Genomic DNA, 19,390 nt, shown 5'->3' with positions numbered 1-19,390 from the left:
AGAGATAGAATAGATAAAATGCTGTGGGACGTCTCAGCTAACTCTTTCTTAACGACAAACCCACACACACACACCACACACACTTCATGGTTACACTCTTCATGGTTAAAGCAGACGCAATCAATCCCCTCTGAGGTCAAGATCACTGCTGTCTATTATTCATTTTGTTCGTGCAACAAACCTATTGACATAGTTGTACAACTTTATGAGGTGGGTTGTCTGTCCTTGCAATTTGTTTATGTTTGCTTGCACTTGTTAGCATTTACAGTGGCAAGTGTCAGCAATTTTTCTTTTTTTTAACATTTGGAACGAATTAACAGCCTCTTGTGTAAACTGCAGGTAATAGTGTAAAACACATACATGTACAGAAACTGTATGAAAATGCACAAATCTAAATACCGCCCAAACTTAGCAGGCAGGCAGAGCTAACCCATGGTGTTAATGCTAATGTATGAACATGGGCCAGCGCACATGCATATGTACACCTACAATCCTGGATATTCTTTATTTAATAAAAGTTTTGTAGAAATAAAAACAAAGATGGATTGTCATCAACATAAGCCTGGGCCTCATTATTGGTGAATTGCTTTCAGCTAACTAACTCCTGACGATCATCAGCCTTTCTGTTCTGCCTGGGGCCAGAGTCATCTTGTTACCCCATAGGCTGAGAGAGAGAGAGAGAGAGAGAGAGAGAGAGAGAGAGAGAGAGAGAGAGAGAGAGAGAGAGAGAGAGAGAGAGAGAGAGAGAGAGAGAGAGAGAGAGAGAGCCAACTGGTAGCCATTTATGCTCAGAGAGAGAGAGCCCTTGAACCAGATGTCGGTTGTCCCTGCTTACCTTTAGGCTTCATCAACATAGAAAATTGATGTCTTCACTTAAATAATCTTATCGTAAAACTATTCATTCATGTTAAAAGGTCATTTAAATTTAAGTCACGGGTTCATAAACTAAGCTAGGCATGTAAGGTAAATAGAAGGAGGAGGAGGAGGAGACCCCTCTCTCTGACCACTCTAACCCACAGCAGACTGACTCAGGTTGGAAATATGGAGAGATGGAAGGATGGCCTTCGCTCTAAACCCCATAATTATCCACGATCCCGCTTAGCATAAACCTTACCCAGGAACACCCAGCGGTGGTCCCTCCCTGACCACTGAGGATTGTGGGATTGACCCTAGGCGTCCACACCTTACCCAGGTATTGACCTCCAAGGCTGCTGTTGAGAAGGGAAGGGCATGGCTGAAATGACCACAAGCTACCATCCTCAGATGCTGGTAACAAGTCAAGAATGAGTGGCTGGAAGATTTTGCTAGACCTCCCAAATAATGTCTGTAAAGCCCTGTTGGTGGGATTTCATAGGTTTCTGTGGCTAAATAGAATGACCCACTGACTTGTATAGGGAAGCCCATTCTAGTGATTCTATTTCTATGGCCATGGCAGCAGCTGACACAATATTATATTCACTGGCATGGTGGCAGGCATATAGGAAGAAGTACAGACAAACGGTTTGGGCTCAGTTGTACTGTCAATGTGGGCCAAAAGCTCTCTAAACCATGTCTCAAAATCTCTGTCATCAATTGAGAGCAGAGAGCAAACGAAAATATAAAAACGTACATCAGCCGAGATCAGAGTGGGATTTAGAAACAAACATGGATATGCTCAGAAAAACATGCACGTGAAAACACATTGACTCACAAAACGCACTGTGAGACACACACACACACATACACACTGACACACACAGAAGCAGTGTTTTGGTCCCTGGAGGCCCTATGTGATTTGGGACCGTGTGTAATCCTGTTACACCATTTTTGATCTCTTCCTCCGAATCCTACTTTCAAACAAACATCCTCTTCTCTCTCTTTGCCCTACTCTCAATGTTTCTAGGGAGATCATGCACTGCAAAGGGGAAGAGCGTGAGAAGAATGGGGACAAAAATAGGGGGAGAGAGAGGGAATGAAAATAGGGAGAGAGAGAGAAATAGAAAGAGAGAGAGGAAGAATGAATGAATGAAAGTGTATAAAGAGAAAGAAAGAGAGCTAGAGTCAGCGGTAGAGAATAAAAGTGCGAGAGGGTGTCTGAGTAATGGTAAGAAAGCGGATTATGGAGAGCGGAAACAGCAGATGGACAACATAGGGACTAGCTAGAGAACAACAGACAGTCTAACTGAGTGTGTGTGTGTGTGTGTGTGTGTGTGTGTGTGTGTGTGTGTGTGTGTGTGTGTGTGTGTGTGTGTGTGTGTGTGTGTGTGTGTGTGTGTGTGTGTGTGTGTGTGTGTGTGTGTGTGTGTGTGTGTGTTTCCGTAAGGAACATTTGGTGCCAGACAAGTGACCAGGAATATCTACATTTATCTGAAAACTGTATAGGTCATCCATATACAGTACCAGTCAAAAGTTTGGACACACCTACTCATTCAAGGGTTTTTCTTTATTTTGACTATTATATATTTGAGATTCTTCAAAGTAGCCTACCTTGGCCTTGATGGCAGCTTTGCACACTCTTGGCATTCTCTCAACCAGCTTCACCTGGAATGATTTTCCAACAGTCTTGAAGTAGTTCCCAAATATGCGGAGCACTTTCTGGCTGCTTTTCCTTCAATCTGCAGTCTGACTCATCCCAAACCATCTCAATTGGGTTGAGTAGGTGTGCCCAAACTTTTGACTGATACTGTACATTGGGCGCTTAACCCATTAGAGGGTCCACCCACGCACCCAGCACCATCAATAAATGAGGGATGTTAGCTATATCCTTAAAAACAGCCTATAAGGAAAACTTTATAGCCTATTTGTATTGGTTCTTCCTTTCCTAAAACAATCATTGTTAACCCAGGGGTTAAAGCATAAAAAGAAAACTAATGATGAAACTTAAGTCAATCTTAGATCAACCTCCCCTTTCATACAAGCAAGTCATGACCATCATGCTTTTAGGGAAACAGGATACGTTTGTACATGTACTGTATAAAACTGTAAGTCTGACCAATTCCAGTCCCCTTAGGACTGAGAAGCTCAGTTCTGGTGACCTTTTAAAAAGGACATTCTACTCCAAAATAAGTGAAAATAAAATGAAGCTGACACCAACTAAAATAAAATGTCCACCTCCAGAAACGAGCCCCATAACATATCCAATTATTTTAACATATGGGACAATGCATGGTCTAAATCAGTGGTTCCCAAACTTTTTAGACCCTTACCCTTTCAAACATTCAACCTCCAGCTGTGTACCCCCTCTAGCACCAGAGTTAGCACACTCACAAATGTTGTTTTTTTGCCACCATTGTAAGCCTATATGATACATTTATTGAACATAAGAATGAGTGTGAGTTTTTGTCACAACCCGGCTCGTGGGAAGTCTTAAATCATTTTCCACACATAGTCTGTGCCTGTATTTAGTTGTCATGCAAGTGAGGGCCCAGAATCCACTCTCACATAGGTACGTGGTTGCAAAGGGCATCAGTGTCTTAACAGTGCGATTTGCCAAGGCAGGTCACTCTGAGCGCAGCCCAATACAGAAATCTAGCAGTGGCTTCTGATTAAATAAGATTTCCACAGAACCGCTTGTCGTAGTTTCGATGAGGCTCTCTTGTTCAGATATCGGTAAGTGAACTGGAGGCAGGGCATTAAAGGGATAACTAATCCAGTTGTTTGTGTCATCCATTTCGGGAAAGTACCTGCGTTATTGCGCACCCAACTCATTCAGGTGTTTCGCTATATCACATTAGGCATTGTCCGTAAGCTTGAGTTCATTTGCACACAGAAAGTCATGAAATTATGGGAAGACCTGTGTGTTGTTCTTGTTAATTCAGACAGAGAAGAGCTCCAACTTCTTAATCATAGCCTCAATTCTGTCCCGCACATTGAATATAGTTGCGGAGAGTCCCTGTAATGCTAGATTCAGATCATTCAGGCTAGAGAAAACATCACCCAGATAGGCCAGTCGTGTGAGAAACTCGTCATCATGTAAGCGGTCAGACAAGTGAAAACTGTGGTCAGGAAAGAAAACTTTAAGCTTGTCTCCCAATTTAAACAAAAACACGTCACTACTTTGCCCCTTGTTAACCGGCCCACTTCTGTATGTTGTAAAAGTGTTACATGGTTGCTGCCCATATCATTGCATAGTGCAGAAAATCCATGAGAGTTCAGGGGCCTTGCTTTAACAAAGTTAGTGTCCAAAACCTATTTCAAGCTGTCAGGCATTTCCCTTGGCAGCAAGAGCCTCTCGGTGGATGGTGCAGTGTACCCAAGTGGCTTCGGGAGCAACTGCTTCCACAAGCGTTACCGCTCCCCTATGTCTCCCTGTCATGGCTTTTGGGCCATCAGTACAGATACCAAAATGAGCAGCAGCTACGTTTGGCTACATACGGACCGTTAGTGGAATTCCCGCGAGAGAGTAATGGTTAATGTGATTGGATGTTAATTATTTGACTAGGCTACCTGTATTTGACATTGTGTTGTTATTTCGCTGAACACTAGATGGTTTAGGTTTATTTTTGGCAGTGAAACGAGGCCACTCAGGCTATAAAATGTACATGGGCTGCTGCTGAAGCATGGGGTTTTTCCATCTGCATTTACCCCATTGGACACAACACCTGATTGTTCTAATTATATATTATTGTTATTATTAATAATAATACTTTTATTATAAATACATTAATTATTATTATTCACTCCAAAAATGTAAATGTTGGAGTTTCTATTAGAAAGTATGTCAATGCCCTTTTAAGAAGAACTCAGTGGTGCCGCTCCAGTTTGCATTTGAAAAACAAGGCCACTTGCGTAATTGAAGGAGTAGAGAAATAAACATGGTAGCAATGGAAAACTGTGACCCCCTTCTTTCTATTAAACAAAGAACAAATGCTTTCAAAATAAAAAATGTCAAAACTGCTTTCAAAAGTGTTCTCCTGAGATTGCATTAAGAATTGTTGTGCATTGACTGCTTATTAGAATACATGTTTCCCTTCCTATGGCTCTCGCAACTTGAATATATATATATACTATAATATATATACTATATATATACTATATGCCTTTCAACAGGCTATTTCATTTAAAACAATCCTCAGGCTTATTTTTTTTTTAAATGAGCTAACGATGCTCTGATCCTCCAAATCATGCTTTCTGGTGTAGACGCCTGTTTTGAATGATTTTATGTATTTATGTTTAGAAGGAGTAGGCTAATTAGGTTATATAATTTGGGCAATTTAATTTAATTTACTTTAGGGAAACCCTACCTAACCTTATGGACTCGTCGCCTTTGGTAAGCAACAATCATGCATGTGGACCATTCTTGATGCACACAGGAAACTGTTAAGCGTGAAAAACTCAGCAACGTTTCAGTTTTTGACACACTCAAACCGGTGCACCTGGCACCTACTACCTTACCCCTTTCAAAGGCACTTAAATCTTTTGGCTTGAACATTCACACTCAGGATGGCACATATACACAACCCTTGGTTCAACTGTCACAAGACCTAAAAATCCTTCTTTAACCTCTTCAACCTATGGGGGCGCTATTTCATTATTGGATAAAAAAAAACGTGCCCGTTATAAGCGCAATATTTTGTCACAAAAAGATGCTCGACTATGCATATAATTGACAGCTTTGGCAAGAAAACACTCGGACGTTTCCAAAACTGCAAAGATATTATCTGTGAGTGCCCCAGAACTGATGTTACAGGAGAAACCAAGATGAAACTTCAAACAGGAAATGAGCAGGATTTTTGAGGCTCTGTTTGCCAATGTCTCCTTATATGGCTGTGAATACGCCAGGAATGAGCCTGCCCTTTCTATCGTTTCTCCAAGGTGTCTGCAGCATTGTGACGTATTTGTAGGAATATCATTGGAAGATTGGCGATAAGAGACTACATTTACCAGGTGTCCGCCCGGTGTCCTTTGTTGAAATTGCTGCGTATTCTACAAGCTGCACGCAGTCATCCAGTGATTTGAGAGGAGACTTCCACGAACGATATATCATGAAGAGATATGTGAAAAACACCTTGAGGATTGATTCTAAACAACGTTTACCATGTTTCAGTCGATATTATGGAGTTAATTTGGAATAAAGTTTGGCGTTATGATGACTGAATTTTGGGGATTTTTTTGGTAGCCAAATTTCCTGCACAAATAATCTTTCAGGAAAAACTGAACATTTGCTATCGAACTGAGAGTCTCCTCATTGAAAACATCCGAAGTTCTTCAAAGGTAAATGATTTTATTTGAATGCTTTTCTGGTTTTTGTGAAAATGTTGCCTGCTGAATGCTAACGCTAAATGCTACACTAGCCTGCAATAGCTATCAATACTGTTACACAAATGCTTGTTTTGCTATGGTTGAGAAGCATATTTTTGAAAATCTGAGATGACAGTGTTGTTAGCTTGAGAGCTAGCCTATTGATTTCATTTCATTTGTGAATTTCATGAATAGATAACGTTGTGTTATGCAAATGAGCTTGCGGATAGATTTACACAATCCTGGATTACAGGTTTTTTTCGTAGCTAAACGTGACGCAGAAAACGGAGCGATTTGTCCTGCACAAATAATCTTTCAGGAAAAACTGAACATTTGTAACTGAGAGTCTTCTCATTGAAAACATCCGAAGTTCTTCAAAGGTAAATTATTTTATTTGAATGCTTTTCTAGTTTTTGTGAAAATGTTGCCTGCTGAATGCTAACGCTAAATGCTAAGCTAGCCTGCAATAGCTATCAATACTGTTACACAAATGCTTGTTTTGCTATGGTTGAGCAGCATATTTTTGAAAATCTGAGATGACAGTGTTGTTAGCTTGAGAGCTAGCATATTGATTTCATTTCATTTGCGATTTTCATAAATAGTTTACGTTGCGTTATGGTAATGGGCTTGAGGCTGTAGTCACGATCCCGGCTCCGGGATGGCTCGACGCAAGAAGTTAATAACCTTAATGTTTTGTACACTCAGTGTATTTCACAGAACAGACATGATTCTGTATTAGGCCATTTCACCAACCAGACCTCTCCCAAATCTATATGGCATAAATCCGTCGCAGTGATGGAGAACTTTAATCCGAGTCGACCTCATGGTTCAGCTGTCGGAGATTTGAGCACAAAATGCATCAGGGCATTGCATTCATAGACCTATACTAGACTTAGGGATCCACTGTATGATAGCCTATTAATATTTTAAAACACTTATATCAAAAGGAAGAGAAGCTTAGGCCTAGCCCCAAAGAGAGGTAGAGATATGCCGACAGCATGCTACGACACCGACATGCATTTCTTGATCCTTGTCAGATAGGCTAAAGCATCTGCTGTGCAGATATAGGCGTACAGAAGTGCATTTTCGTTCAGAATTACCAAGAAATGCTAGTGCCTAATGTACCCAACAAACGACAGCAATAGGCTTATGATATTCATTTAACAGGCCTACTTATACCCTATCTTAAACTACAATGAACAAAATGCAACATGTAAAATGTTGGTACCATGTTTCATGAGCTCAAATAGAAGATCCACGAAATTGTACATAGACACAAATCTAATTTCTCTCAAATTGTGTGCACAAAGCTGTTTACATACAGTACCTGTTAGTGAGCATTTCCTTTGCCAAGATAATGTATCCAACTGAAAGGTGTGGCATATCAAGAAGCTGATTAAACATCATGATCATTAAACAGGTGCACCTTGTGCTGAGGACAATAAAATTGCACTCTAAAATGTGCAGTTTTGTCACACAACGCCACAGGTGTCTCATGTTTTGAGGGAGTGTGCAATTGGCATGCTGACTGCAAGAATGTCCACCAGAGCTATTGCCAGATAATTTAATGTTCATTTCTCTAACATAAACCACCACTAATGATGTTTTAGAGAATTTGGCAGTATATAAAACTGGCCTCACAACCACAGACATTGAAAGTCAATATATAAAAAATAAAATGTAAAAAAAGAGTTCTTAACAGGGTGTTTTTTTTTTACCCTCGTAGGTGTCGTCTCCTTCAGACATGAGAATGGTGTTGTGTAGGCGAGCGGTTTGCTGATGTCAACTTTGTGAACAGGGTGCCCCAAGGAGGTGGTGGGGTTATGGTATGGGCTGGCATAGGCTGTGTATGACTGTGTGTTCCAGTATGCACCAATATCCAGCAACTTCGCACAGCCATTGAAGAGGAGTGGGACAACGTTCCACAGGCCGCAATCAACAGCCTGACCAACTCTATGCGAAGGAGATGTGTTCCACTGCACGAAGCAAATGATGGTCACTCCAGATACTGATTCCATAGATTGGGGCCTAATGATTTTATTTCAATTGACTGATTTCCTTACATGAACTGTAACTCAGTAAAATCGTTGAAATTGTTGCGACATTGAACTTAATTTCGGCAACAAAAATGTCTTTAGTTTATTTGGTAAATATTTTCTTAATTCTTCCTTGAACTGCACTGTTGGCTAAGGGCTTATAAGTAAGCATTTCATGGTAAGGTCTACACGTTGTATTCGGCGCAGGTGACAAATTAAGTTTGATTTGAGTGTGTGTGTGTGTGTGTGTGTGTGTGTGTGTGTGTGTGTGTGTGTGTGTGTGTGTGTGTGTGTGTGTGTGTGTGTGTGTGTGTGTGTGTGTGTGTGTGTGTGTGTGTGTGTGTGTGTGTGTGTGTGTGTGTGTGTGTGTGTGTGTGTGTAAGAAAGCGGTACTCTGGGGGGGTTACATATATACAATATGTATTTCAGAGCTGTACATATATATTTTATACATCTTTTTTATCCATCTACGGATACAGAATGTCGGGACAAACAAACAAAATAGATTATTTCCAACCAACCTGCAGAGGGTGGGCGGATAGTTGAGCCAAACCTCCCGTAGGTCCTGTAAAAGGGAAGAGCGGAGGAGATGAGGAGAGATGGAGAGCGAGGGAGGGTGAAGGAGAGACGTGGGGGGCGGGATTATTGAGTGAATGTGCTTTCAGGACCCCCCACACCTCCATGGAGGGAGATAAAATAACAGTAAAGCTGTGTCATAAACGGCACTCTATTAAAGTAGTGCACTATATAGAGAATAGGGTGCTATTTGAGATGCACGCTGAATGAGTCAGCAGCATGTCGTTCTGAGCACAGAGATCTCCTCATCAACCATCACAACACACCAGGTCCTGTGGCAAAGCCATCACCACACACACACATATATATAAATGCACACAAAACACACACACACACACACACACTTGAAAGCTCCCATCACCCCACAATGACAGACACTGGCCTGTGTAGACAGATATGCATTTGTGCTGTACGTTGGCTCACATAGTCGCGCTGTTTTTATATCCACACAACAGGAGTAACTTATGGATAACGGCAGGATAACGCTGTGGTAACGCAGCAGAGACGGCCTGGTTGCTATGGAGACAGGTCGCCAAGACACAGTTTGGTGCTGGTTTCATACTGGGTGAGTCATTCCTGAGATAGAGCGAGAGTGAGCGACACACAAGACAGGGCCGGCAAGTCAGTCATTGGGGCGTTTAAGGGTTTTTTAAAGGGATAAATAGATAAAGCTTTAAAGATGCTACACCTTTGTTTGGCCGCAATGAGCACACACACCTCAACTACTCTCCAACGCTACTGACTTCATGGTAAGGAACTGAGGTGATGAAAAATTCATGAAAGTGCTCAATATGTTCGAGCAAATGCTTTCATTCGTTTTCACATCTCTTCAAAGGTAAAAAGGCCCTAAGTACATAGCACGTACTGAGTCAACATTGTATTGAGTGAAAAATCCACAGCCGTGGTGAGATGGTAGATGGCATCACTCAAGAGTCAACACCACTCGCTATAGCTACCCTCAGAACAGCCTCATTTTGTCAGGGCATGGACTCTACAAGATGTCGAAAGGGTTCCACAGGGATGCTGGCCCATGTTGACTCAAATTCTCCCTACAGTTGTGTCAAATTGGCTGGATGTCCTTTGGTAGTGGAACATTCTTGATACACACTGGCAACTGTTGAGCCTGAAAAACCCAGTAGCATTGCAGTTCTTGACACCAACCGGTTTGCCTGGCACATACGACCTTACCCCGTTCAAAGGCAATTCAATATTTTGTCTCGCCCATTCACCCTCTGAATGGCACACATACACAATGCATTGTCTCAATTGTCTCAAGGTTTAAAAATCTTTCTTAAACCTGTGTCCGCCCTTTCATCTACACTGATTGAAGTGGATTTAACGAGTGACATTAAGGAATCATAGCTTTCACCTGGATTCATCTAGTCAGTCTGTCATGTAGCTCAGTTGGTAGAGCATGGCACTTGTAACGCCAGGGTAGTGGGTTTGATTCCTGCGACCACCCATACGTAGAATGTATGCACACATGACTGTAAGTCGCTTTGGATAAAAGTGTCTGCTAAATGGCATATATTATGGAAAAAGCAGGTGTTCTTAATGTTTTGTATACTCAGTGTTGAGTATATGTATATATTTTTTATGTTCTCTCTAAATAACCTTTGTTGCATAATTAAGATGTCCATACACTGCATTTCAAATAATCGGGAATAATCTAATTAATTCGGGGCTTCAGGGCTAAATATAAGCATTCAATCATAAGACCCACTAAAATTATTTCATCAAAATAGTTGAATCTGCTTTTTTTGTGCAATAATCAGCGATCTGGCTTTCATGTCGGTCTATGAAAATCCCCTTGTTACACATTTATCTAGAACCATGTACAATGCACATCAACGAACAAATCACCAACTTCTGATAACAAGCAATATAGAAAATGAACACAGGTTTCATAAACATCTCTCAAGCACAAGCCCACCTGCTAGTGAGTAACTAGCTAATCTTTATATTTAAAGTCTAGCCAAATTGGATTTAATTTCTTGCTAACAACGTAGAACAGTTTACGTTTAGATGTTGAAGTCAAGTGGCCTACCTGGATAAGAAAATGCTTATTTCTCAGAATGAGAACGAGTTGCCAATTGTTAATGTGCTTATGTGACATTACGGTCTCGTCGCGTGCAACAGAAACTGCAATGCCACGCAACAGAAACAGAGCATTCATTTTTAACAATCATGCTAATTGATACTCCTGTCTTAGTAGGGTCTCCTATGTTCTAAAATTTGGGAGTTGAGATATAAAAAGGGCATTTTACTCTATTACAGTAAAATAACGTCTCAATGTGTTTTGGTGTCCATATGACTGATTGTTTTGGACCCCAAATGCAAATAGTGATTTGCAATTGTTTGTTGTCAGAGAGGAAGATGAATGCCCAAGCCTAATGGTGAAAATCTGCTGATGTGCCCTTGAGTAAGGCACTTAAGCCTAATTGCTCATGTAATTGTCTCTTGATAAGAGATTCCACTAAATGACAAATGTAATATAATCTTTCGTCTTTGTTATCTTTTGTCTTTGATGGCAGGGAGAGGGGCTAAATGTCTGTTTGCACGTGGGAAGGTGCACAGTCAACACAACATAGAAGGAACGAATGAGACCAAAATGACAAACACACACACACACACACACACACACACACACACACACACACACACACACACACACACACACACACACACACACACACACACACACACACACACACACACACACACACACACACACACACACACACACACACACACACACACACACGTTGATTCCTGCAATAGAGGCATTTGGAACATCGCAATCAAATTAATTTGATGTAATGTCCAACCCTAACACACACACACTGTCACACACACCTGATTAAAATGGAAACATGGGCTGCACAGGGCCGCCCTACCAGCCACATATTGTCATGTTCTGACCTTAGTTCCTTTGTTTTGTCTTTGTTTTAGTATGGTCAGGGCGTGAGTTGGGTGGGCAGTCTGTGTGTGTTTTTCTATGTTGGGGTTTTGAGTTCGGCCTAGTATGGCTCTCAATCAGAGGCAGCTGTCAATCGTTGTCCCTTATTGAGAATCATACTTAGGTAGCCTGGGTTTCACTTTTGATTTGTGGGTGTCTGTTTACGTGTGAGTGTTTGTTGCCACATGGTACTCTTTCGGTTTTCATTTTGTTCACATTGTTTATTGTTTTGTATTTCAGTGTTCAGTCGCTGTGCTTTGTTCCGATCCCTATTCCACCCCTGAATGGCATTACAGAAACACCCACCAAGAAAGAACCAAGCAGCGTGGTAACAGGCAGCAGCAGCAGGAGAGGCAGCGATATCTGGAGAGATGGACTTGGGAGGAGATATTAGATGGCAAGGGACCCTGGGCACAGCCGGGTGAATATCGGCGCCCCAAGGCAGAACAAGAGGCAGCGAAAGCTGAGAGGCGGCATTATGAGGAGCTAGCTCGGCAGCGCGGCTGGAAGCCCGAGAGGCAGCCCCAAACATTTATTGGGGGGGCACACGGGGAGTGTGGCGAGTTCAGGTAGGAGACCTGTGCCAACTTCTCATGCTTACCGGAGAGTAAGAGGTACCGGGCAGGCACCGTGTTATGAGGTGGAGCGCACCGTGTCCCCGGTGCGGGTGCATAGCCCGGTGCGGTACATTCCAGCTCCTCGTATCGGCCGGACTAGAGTGGGCATCGAGCCAGGTGACATGAAGCCGGCTCTACACATCTGGTCTCCAGTGCGTCTCCTCAGGCTGGCGTACATGGCACCAGCCTTACGCATGGTGGCCCCGGTTCGCCAGCACAGCCCAGAGTCTCCCGTCTGTCCTGAGCCGCCAGAGTCTCCCGTCTGTCCTGAGCCGCCAGAGTCTCCCGTCTGTCCTGAGCCGCCAGAGTCTCCCGTCTGTCCTGAGCCGCCAGAGTCTCCCGTCTGTCCTGTGCCGCCAGAGTCTCCCGTCTGTCCTGTGCCGCCAGAGTTTCCCGTCTGTCCTGAGCCGCCAGAGTCTCCCGTCTGTCCTGAGCCGCCAGAGTCTCCCTTCTGCCCTGAGCCGCCAGAGCCGCCAGTCTGTTTTGAGCCGCCAGAGCCGCCAGTCTGTCAATAGCCACCAGAGCCGGCAGTCAGCCAGGAGCCGCCAGTCAGCCAGGAGCCGCCAGAGCCGCCAGTCAGCCAGGAGGGGTACTGTCACATTCTGACCTTAGTTCCTTTGTTTTGTCTTTGTTTTAGTATGGTCAGGGAGTGAATTGGGTGGACAGTCTACGTGTGTTTTTCTATGTTGAGGTTTTGAGTTCGGCCTAGTATGGTTCTCAATCAGAGGCAGCTGTCAATCGTTGTCCCTGATTGAGAATCATACTTAGGTAGCCTGGGTTTCACTTTTTGTTAGTGGGTGTTTGTTTCCTTGTGAGTGTTTGGGCCACATGGTACTGTTTCGGTTTTCATTTTGTTCACATCGTTTTGTATTTCAGTGTTCAGTTCATTTCAATTAAATATCATCATGAACACAACCCTGTGCTTTGGTCCGATCCTTCTTCCACCTCTGAATGTCGTTACACATATTGACCAGAAACACTAATGTTTCAATTACAGACGGCATCCCTAAGACAAACCAGACAACAGGTTTAAATGATTACGCCCACATCAAGTGGGGATTTAACAATAAATGTTTTCCTGAGCGAGGTGTAATTGCAAGGGACAAATCATCAATACTACCACTATGTACAGGTGAATCACTGCAATTTGCTAGGATGGTGCAGGATCATTCTCTTCTTGAGTCCCTCCCTCCCGATCCTCCATCCCTCACTCCATTTCTCTCTCTCCCTCCCTCTCTGTCTCTCCATATTTCTCTCTGTGTCATTCTCCATCGCTCTCTGTCTGTCTCTCTCCATCCCTCTATTTTCCCGTCTCTCTTAAAAATGAAATGCCATGCAAACGCACAACTATTTGAATCACAATGATGACTTTTTCTAATAATGAGAGTATAAATGAAAACAGGCTGCTGAATAACCAGTAACATATTGAAGAAGTCAGAGGCTTCAATCAGTGTTGCTCTCTCTAACCCTCTGAGAGAATCAATCTTCCACAACCCACTCAGACCAAGGCTCAGCACAGCCCTGGCACTGCATGGTAGCGTTGTCACGATACCAGAATTTTGACTTTGATGCCAATACCAGGTTTAGTATCATGATACAGGAAAAATCTGGTGGGAAGTGAGTTGGCAACCGGAGGGTTGCTGGTATCACATTGTAGATGCCAGTGCCTGCTGTTGTATAAGGAACTTGCACAAAAACTGCTGGCTGGTTACTGCTAGCAAGCCTAGAAAAACACGAAGCAGTCTAAATACAGTGGCAAGAAAATGTATGTGTGTCACGCCCTGACCATAGACAGCCTTTTTATTTCTCTATTTGGTTAGGTCAGGGTGTGATTAGGTTGGGCATTCTAGGGTTTTCTGGTTCTATGTTGGTGTGTTTGATTCCCAGCTGTCTATCGTTGTCCCTTATTGGGAATCAGATATAAGTTGTCAGTTTCCTTTTGGCTTTTGTGGGATCTTGTCTATCTTTGTTGCTTTATTGCATGACTAGCTTTACGTTCGGTTTGTGTTCATTGTGTTTTCCCGGTGTTGCGTTTTCAAATAAAGAGAGAATGTACGCCTACCATGCTGCACCTTGGTCCGGTCATTTATCATCCGACCACGAGTGTAACAGATGATCCCATCACCAACGGACCAAGCACCGTGCCCCGGAGTGGAGGACATCATGAACATGGGAGGAGGTAAAGGCAGGGCATGAGAGACTGCAGTGGATACAGGTGGAAGCAGCGAGGGAGGAACAGCGATGAGACCAAGAGTCACGGCAAGGGGGGTCACACAGGGAGATTGGCGGAATCAGGGTGTAGACCTGAGCCAACTCCTCGTGCATACCGTGGGGAGCGATTGACCGGTCAGGCACCATGTTATGCTGTGATACTCACTGTGTCTCCAGTGAGCATTCACAGGCCGGTGCGCTCTGTGCCAGCGCCCCGCATTTGCCGGGCGGAAGAGGGCATTCAGCCAGGATGGGTTGTGCCAGCTATACGCCCGAGACTTCCGGTTCCACGGAAGCGGAGGGATCAGTGTGCGGAGCGGAGGCTACGTCCCGAACCGGAGCCGCCACCGAGGATAAATGCCCACCCGGATCCCCCCCCCCTGTAGAGTCAGGTTTTGCAGCCGGAGTCCGGGGGGGGGGGGTACTGTCACGCCCTGACCTTAGAGAACCTTTTTATTTCTCTATTTGGTTAGGTCAGGGTGTGATTTGGGTGGGCATTCTAGGTTTTCTGTTTCTATGTTGGTGTGTTTGATTCCCGATCGGATGCAGCTGTCTATTGTTGTCTCTGATTGGTAATCAGATAAAAGTTTTCAGTTTCCTTTTGGGTTTTGTGGGATATTGTCTTTGTTTGTTGCTTTACGTTTGGTTTGTATTCATTGTTTTTTCCCGGTGTTGTTTTTTCCCGGTGTTGTCAAATAAAGAGAGAATGTACGGCTACTCCGCTGCACCTTGGTCCGGTCATTTATCAGCAGGCGTAACAATGTGAACCCTTTGGAATTGCCCGGATTTCTGCATAAATTGGTCATCAAATTTGATCTGATCTTCAGCTAAGTCAAAATAATAGGCAAACATAGTGTGCTTAAACTAATAACAAAGGATTGTATTTTTGTCTGTATTGATTACATAATTTCAACATTCACAGTGCAGGTTGGAAAACGTATGTGAACCCCTAGGCTAATGACTTCTCCAAAAGCTAATTGGAGTCAGGAGTCAGCTAACCTGGAGTCCAATCAATGACACGAGTGTGGAGATGTTGGTTAGAGCTGCCTTGGATAAAAAAACTCACCACATTTGAGTTCGCTATTCACAGGAATTGCCTGATGCGAACCATGCTTCGAACAAAAGAGACCTCAGAAGAGTTGAGATTAAGAATGGTTGACTTGTTTAAAGCTGGAAAGTGTTACAAAGTATTTCTAAAACCCTTGATGTTCATCAGTCCATGGTAAGACAATTGCTTATAAATTGATAATGTTCAGCACTGTTGCTACTCTCCCTAGGCGTGGCCATCATGCAAAGATGACTGGAAAAGCACAGAGCAGAATGCTCAATGAGGTTAAAAAGAATCATAGAGTGTCAGTTAAAGACTTACAACAATTTCTGGAACATGCTAACATCCCTGTTGACGAGTCTACAATACGTAAACACTAAAAAGAATGGTGTTCATGGGAGGAAACCACGGAAGAAGCCACTGTTGTCCCAATTTGTTTTTGCTGCATGTCTGAAGTTTGCAAAAGTGTACCTGGACATTCCACAGTGCTACTGGAATTTTCCACAGTGCAAATTTTTTAAATTTATTTTTTACAATGGTGGGGGAGTGCCAAGATGGAGTCACAGTGACTTCAACACAGCGCGCCCCATCAGTCATCTATTATATAATACATTAGCCGGCACTCATCATCTGCTCTGTAAGCAAAGTAATTCAATAGTTTGCATTTGGAGCTAGATTTACAACAAACTGTGGGTGTGGAAGTACGATGTTTTCATTAGAAGAAGCCTTGCAGAACATGTAGACTCGCACAGGAAAGCAGCGCTATAGATGAAAGGAGAAACTAGTGATCAAACATGAGTTAGTACGTAACCCATCTTTGGTTGAGCGTGCATGACTCGCACTGCTCCCTCTGACAGTCAAGCAGACAGTTCATGAAAGAAACAGAAAGTAATATAACGCGTTACTTTCCAAGCAAAGTAATATCGTAAAGTAGCAGGTTAATCTTGTTAAATGCAATGAGTAATATGTACACTACTTTTTAATAAACTAATCCCAACACTGGTGCTGTGTCAGCTGAATGTGCAAAAGGCCTGGCTAGCTTAATTCTGCCCCCTTCAGAAGATTCAAACAAATTACTAGACAGACTTGATCAGCTCAATCCACATATGATGTGAGACACATTTGACAGACGTACCGAAAGTAACAAAATGTGAGTACCGGACCATTTTTCATGATCTAGTATTGAAAAAGTAAAACATTTTTTTAACGTACTGTGCAACACTACTGCGTGGTGCGAACGAACATACAAGCACAAGGACGGACAGACAGACACACAACATGGCTCCTCTCAATCATGCTGGCTGGGACCTCCTGGGATTACTGGACATCCATGATTGGGACATAATGGTGTGCTCTCTCCCTCTCTATCCTCTCTCCTTCTTTCTCTCTCATACCATTCTCTCCCACCTCTTTCTCTTTCCATGTCTCTCTGTCTCTACTCTTCTCTCCTCTCTCTCAGCCTTATTCCAAAATGTATTTATTTTTCCCCTCATCAATACACCATAATGACAAAACAACAACTTTTAGATTTTGTGCAATTTTTGAAATGTCACATTTACACACGTATTCAGACCCTTTACACAATATGTTGTTGAAGCACCTTTGGCAGCGATAACAGCCTCAAGTCCTCTTGGGTATGACGCTATTGTACAAGCTTGGCCCACTTATGTTATGGGAGTTTCTCCCATTCTTCTCTGCAGATCCTCTCAAGCTCTGTCAGGTTGGATGGGGAGCACTGCTGCACAGCTATTTTCAAATGAAATATTATTGGTCACATACACATATTTAGCAGATGTTATGTGTAGTGAAATGCTTGTTTTCAGGTCTCTCCGGAGATGTTCGATCGGGTTCAAGTCTGGGCTCTGGAACTCAAGGACATTAGGAGACTTGTCCCAAAGCCACACCTGCATTGACTTGGCTGTGTGCTTAGGGTCATTGTCCTGTTGGAAGGTCAACCTTTGCCCCAATCTGATGTAATGAGCGCTCTGGAGCATGTTTACATTAAGGATCTCTGTACTTTGTCCGCTCATCGTTCGCTCCAGACTAGTCTCCCAGTCCCTGCTAATGAAAAACATCCCTACAGCATGATGCTGCCACCACCATGCTTCATCGTAGGGATGGTGCCAGGTGTCTTCCAGACGTGGCACTCAGGTCAAATAATTCAATCTTGGTTACATCGCACCAGAAAATATTTTTTTTCATGGTCTGTGAGTCCTTTAGGTGCCCTTCGGCTAACTCCAAGTGGGCAGTAATGTGTCCTGTACTGAGGAGTGGCTTCGGTCTGGCCACTCTACCACAAATGCCTGATTGGTGGAGTGCTGCAGAGATGGTTATCGTTCTGGAAGGTTCTCCCCTCCCACAGAGGAACACCTCCCTGACCAAGACCCTTCGCCCCTGATTGCTCTGTTTGGCCAGCTCTAGGAAAAGTCTTGGTGGTTCCAAACGACAGAGGCCACTGTGTTCTTGGGGACCTTCAATGCTGCAGACATTTTTGGGTACCCTTCCACAGATCTGTGCCTCAACACAATCCTGTCTCTGAGCTTTACAGACAATTATTTTGAACTTGTGGCTTGGTTTTTGTTCTGACAATCACTGTCAACTGTGGGATCTTGTGTTTACAGGTGTGTGCATTTCCAAAAAATGTCTAATCAATTGAATAACCACATTAATGTAAATCAGGCATTTCAGTTTTTCATTTGTAAAATACATGTGCAAACATTTCTAAAAACCTGTTTTCACTTTGTCATTATGGGGTATTGTGTGTAGATTAATGAGGAAAAACGTATTTTAATACATTTTAGAATGAGGCTGTAATGTAACAAAAGTCAGAGGAGGAAAAAGTACCCAACTGTCATACTAGTAAAAGTAAAGATACCTTAATAGAAAATTACACAATTAAAAGTAAAAGTCACCCAGTGAAATTGTACTTGAGTAAAAGTAAAAAAGTATTTGGTTTAAAATATACCTAAGTATCAAAAGTAAAAGTATAAATAATTTGAAATTCATCATATTATGAAACTCAGATGGCACCATTACATTTAAAACGGAAAGCCACGGGCACACTCCAACATTCAGACATAATTTACAAATAAAGTATATGTGTTTAGTGAGTCCACCAGATCAGAGGCAGTAGGGATGACCAGGGATGTTTGGTTGATAAGTGAGTGAAATGGACTATTTTCCTGTCCTGCTAAGCATTCAAAATGTAACGAGGTTTGGGTTTGTAAGTAGGAATTGGAAAATGTAAGTAGTACAAAGTATAATATTTTCTTGAGGAATGTAGTGAAGTAAAAGCAGTCCAAAATATAAAGAGTAAATTACAGATTCACCCAAAAAACTATTTGGCTAGTACTTCAAGTATTTTTACCAAACTACATTACACCACTGACAAAAGTCAAGCGGTCTGACAACCTTTCTAATGTACTGTATGTGGTGTTTTTCAGAGCTCCTACTAAAGCCAAGAAAAGCAAAAAACGAAAGCTCTCTCACACACACTCACACACGACTCCCTCAAATAGAAGAGTAGAATAGCAACAACCCTGGAGAGAGATGTTGATTGTGTCTGAAGAAACAAAGCAAACCAACATATTCAACAAACACAAAGTCAGGGAACATTTTGAAAGTACTGTTGGTACATTCGATGAAAACATGTAAAAAACTTAAGTGAAATATAAATATAGTATGAGAGAAAAAACATTGAGGGAGAGGGATGGAGGGGAGTGCG

The 19,390-nt window shown here is 42.7% G+C and overlaps 1 pseudogene; it reads right to left on the bottom strand.

Moving 5' to 3' along the window:
• LOC124038987 overlaps nt 1–19,390 on the bottom strand; it is a 180,483-nt pseudogene that overhangs the window by 47,519 nt on the left and 113,574 nt on the right.

Source organism: Oncorhynchus gorbuscha, linkage group LG07 (assembly GCF_021184085.1).
Source record: "Oncorhynchus gorbuscha isolate QuinsamMale2020 ecotype Even-year linkage group LG07, OgorEven_v1.0, whole genome shotgun sequence".
NCBI lineage: Eukaryota > Metazoa > Chordata > Actinopteri > Salmoniformes > Salmonidae > Oncorhynchus > Oncorhynchus gorbuscha.
The sequence above is the reverse complement of the archived record's forward strand: the minus strand, read 5'-3'. Positions and strand labels throughout refer to the sequence as shown.